This window comes from Triticum dicoccoides, unplaced genomic scaffold, assembly GCF_002162155.2.
Source record: "Triticum dicoccoides isolate Atlit2015 ecotype Zavitan unplaced genomic scaffold, WEW_v2.0 scaffold133307, whole genome shotgun sequence".
Classification (NCBI taxonomy): domain Eukaryota; kingdom Viridiplantae; phylum Streptophyta; class Magnoliopsida; order Poales; family Poaceae; genus Triticum; species Triticum dicoccoides.
The window spans coordinates 1-3,865 of record NW_021194114.1 but is presented as its reverse complement, the minus strand read 5'-3'; the positions used below and the strand labels follow the sequence as shown (position 1 = coordinate 3,865).

The 3,865-nt window shown below is 46.6% G+C and overlaps 1 long non-coding RNA gene across 1 annotated transcript; it reads right to left on the bottom strand.

The window, feature by feature from the left end:
- Positions 1–725: 725 nt before the first annotated feature.
- Positions 726–1,194, bottom strand: LOC119343576. Its single transcript, XR_005166155.1, has 3 exons — positions 1,104–1,194; positions 935–1,012; positions 726–809 (listed from the first exon to the last, which is right to left on the bottom strand). It is a non-coding gene; the product is annotated as an uncharacterized LOC119343576 (long non-coding RNA).
- Positions 1,195–3,865: the final 2,671 nt, after the last annotated feature.

The following is a 3,865-nucleotide window of genomic DNA, read 5'->3' as shown; positions in this document are numbered from 1 at the left end:
GGGGGGGGGGGCTTTAGTCCCCACTCTTTAGTGCCGGTTGGCAAACCGGCACTAAAGGCCGTTACGAACCGGCACTAAAGGCCGGTTCTGCACTAGTGATTTATCATAGAACCATTTACCTTGTTTCAAATGGGATGCACAAAAAAGTGAAACATGGTTCAAAACTTCAATTCTCTCTACGAAAGTATTTGCAAAGAAAATTGATAGGAAGTCCCTGCTTTGTATTAAACCGATGGATCGACACAAGATCTACATCAAATTACAAGCGAGAAGGCAAGCAAAAGGAGAAGTGCAACCTGACACACTATGAAATGAAGTAGTAGTACACAAAACATGGCAGCACCGTAGTAAAACAGAAGAGCAGAGAGGGAGGCCAAGCAAATCCAAGAGTCCACAGGTAGTCTTCCACAGTCGACCAAATGCCTAATAAACACCTCTACACGGCGTGATATCTACTAAGCGAAATGGAGATGCAAAAAAAAATTGAATCATGTGTCAGAAATTTATTTTCCCTAGTCGGCTTGTTATTATAACCATAGATTAACATGAGTGCTAGTAGCTGCCTATGCCACGCGGTGTGACATTTATAACACGCATCTTGTAGGTTGGCATCGGCGCAGGCCACCTGAATGCAAAACAAAACAAGATGTGATGACGGTGGTACAAACAAAGCTGTAACACATGGCATCAATATTTTTATAAAAGAAAAGAAAAGAAACAAAATGCCTGTTATAATTGTTCTCTTTCAGCATCTCCACAACTATAGTTTTTGATAGTGTGTTGCCATCTCTTCGTCGCTTTATCGCAACCTAATAATATAGAGATTGTAAATAAGAAGCGATAATTTTATAGAAAAAGAATATGGCAAAGAAAAATAGAAAAGAACCAGGGATATAATCCAGAAACATATCTTCTGGATGGACCAACTAAATACCTCAATTATCATGTCTCCATCACAACCTCCAAAGGATTCAACATGGGCCACCGCAGCATCCAATAACATTGAACCAAACTAATGAACGCATTATGAATTTATATTGATTAGTACAAAAAGCAAACAACCACACAAAATCATAACAATAAGCTACGGGAAACATAGTTACCTCTGGAGCAGTCAGAAGAACTTTTTCACCGCATTTTACAATAACATCACCGACACATAACCCAGCAACATCAGCAGGTGATCCATCAACAACCTAATTGGCAATTTATTCTATCCATTTTATACAAACATGCTACTGAAGAAACTATATAATAAGACAAAATAAATAAATAAACATAACTCCGGTATTGCATTTTTTGGAATTCAAAAATCTATATGGATATTGTGAAAATAGTATATTAAAAAACCAACAGATGCACGGTAATTCAACATACAACTCACTAACTTCCAAAGCAAATCTGCTGAAAATATAATAGATAAAGCACGCTCTTATGTGTAGGAATGCTTTATGACTAAACAAATGGCCCCTGCTAACTATTTTTCATACCATCTCCATAAGCCATGTCATCAGATCAACTCATAAAACTCATGTTTTCCCTTCTCCCAAAGACACCTCCAGCATGCCTTATTCAAATCCCCACATTACATAACCATCAAGGCAACCATTCAAACACCCCTAGCGAGTAGCGAGGATCAATCAAGCAGCAGAACACGACCAAAGAGTAAGGATTTAACTCTGCCCCTTCACACCATCATATTTCAATATGTTCTCATGTTTCTGTTTCTTTTCATTAAAATCGCAGAGTTGCATCAACTTTGCCAATAGTTTTGGTACAATATATTATTGGACAAGACCATTAAGCTCCTGACAATTTGGTATTCAAGGTATGCCACTAAACTCCCGTTCCCCAACCCATCAACTTCCATGCTAAAAAAGGGTCTCAAGCTAGCAATTACTATATGTGATTGCTTTCGGAGTTTTCTCTTATGTAATTAAGTTGGTACCAACAACTATTGTTTACCGAAAGGCACGGGCGTTGCCACGTTGAACAGATTGGTGCTTGCTATGCCTCCAATAGCTGGGCAGCCAGTAGATCCTGCACTGGAACTTGACATAGGTGACTCAGATTTTTCTTCTTCATCATCGAAGCACGGCCCTGTCTACTTGGAGAAGCACGGTGAAGAGAATGATTGATAAAGGTGATACTTATGAGAAGATCAAGGCGAAATATCCTTTCATGAGCGAAGATGAGTACAAGGAGTTCAAGATCAAGTGCGAGAGCAGCGCAACCTCTGAATCAAGTCAGTGGGGGAAAGAAATGCGGGAGTTGAACTTAGGGGAACACAAACTCGGTCCCGGCGATTACAGAGTGGCGGAGCCTATATGGGACAAGGAGGACGCGGAGCGTGCCGAGCAAGGCCTACCACCCCGCTTCGAGAAATACAGTGGTAACAAGCAGACCAGGAACTATGTCAGGGCCCGATACAAGGAGGACCCGATAACAAAGGAGCTTACCACGGATCCGAAGACCAGGGCGCTTGAGCTTGTTCTGGTAAGGAATACACCCCCGCGTAATTAGCTCCATATGGTTGCACTCTAATTAATCCCCAATATTTCTAAATGGTTCAGGTTCCTTTCGCAGGACACTGAAAGCAGTAGCGCGGGGTCGTCTCAGAGCTCCCCTTTCGACACCCCTTTAAATAGGGCGTTGAACATAATGAAAAGCAAGGATAAGCTCACTAAGCCGACGTCAGCTGGTCGTGTGGCCGGCAAAGGCTTGTCCACAAAATGGGGGTCATACTATACCGCTGGTTTGCGAAAGGAGAAAAAGGCTAGCTCGGAAAGCCAAACGCGCGAGGTTGAAGCACTCAAGGCACAAGTGGCGCGGATTTCGGAGCTTGTCCAAGAGCAAGTGGAACAACAACTGGGAAGGAAACTCAACGCCATGGTGCCTACGTTGATTCATGGGCTGACGACGTGGATTGCGGGCGGCCAACAAGGGCCTCCCCCGGTTTCCAGCTTCACGGCCAGCAACTCGCACAATGCGCAGGCGGCGCCATTGGTGTCTCCGGCGGCGGCGCCATTGGTGTCTCCGGCGGAGGCGGTATTCGTGTCTCCAGTGCCGGCACGGGCATTGGAGCTTAATGCACCCGGGTGTACGTAGGCCGGCACCTCGCCAGCAAGCGCCCCCTCCGTCAGTTGCACGCCCGCCGTTGGTGGTGCCTTGACATTAGCCGAGCTCGACGGCATCACGGTAACTAAGCCTCTCGGCCGATGATTTCATCTCCTTGCCTTTGACTGGGCATCCCTAACGCCCTGTACATGTTTTCGCAGGGCACCGCCGCCGTTCCTTGCACTCTTCTGCACTTCGTGGGCGCCGAGTTGGTCGATGTCGCCAAAGGCAGAATCGTTCAACCGGGCAACCCCATGTTCCACGGTAATCCGATGCCACCCACAATGTATAGGGTTGAAGTGGTTCGGGTGCTACCAGGCTGCGACGAGCTGTTACCTCTGGTTCGACCCGCTGGGGCCGGCGAAGAAGATGAGATGACCCTCAGCGCCTGCGTAAATTGGCCCCTGCTTTGGCCGAAGAGCCAGATTCATTTGGGGGCGGGGACACCACCCCACAGACAAGACCGCCAGTCGTGCCGGCGCCAAGCCATGGCAAGAACGCCGCAACGCTACCGGACCTGCCGGACATCCCTATGGCACAGGATCCGGACAGCCCTATGGTACAGGATCCGGACGACGACGACAACGACAACGGTACATTTACCAAAGTCGATAAGTACTTTGCCGAACATGGGTACACTGACAAGTTCTGCGGGCCTCTTTCTCAAGAACCCAACCAAGACGACCGCAATCTAGCTGGTACGACGGAGAAATCCAATTGCAACAAGCGTCGTCTGGCGTTCAGTTCT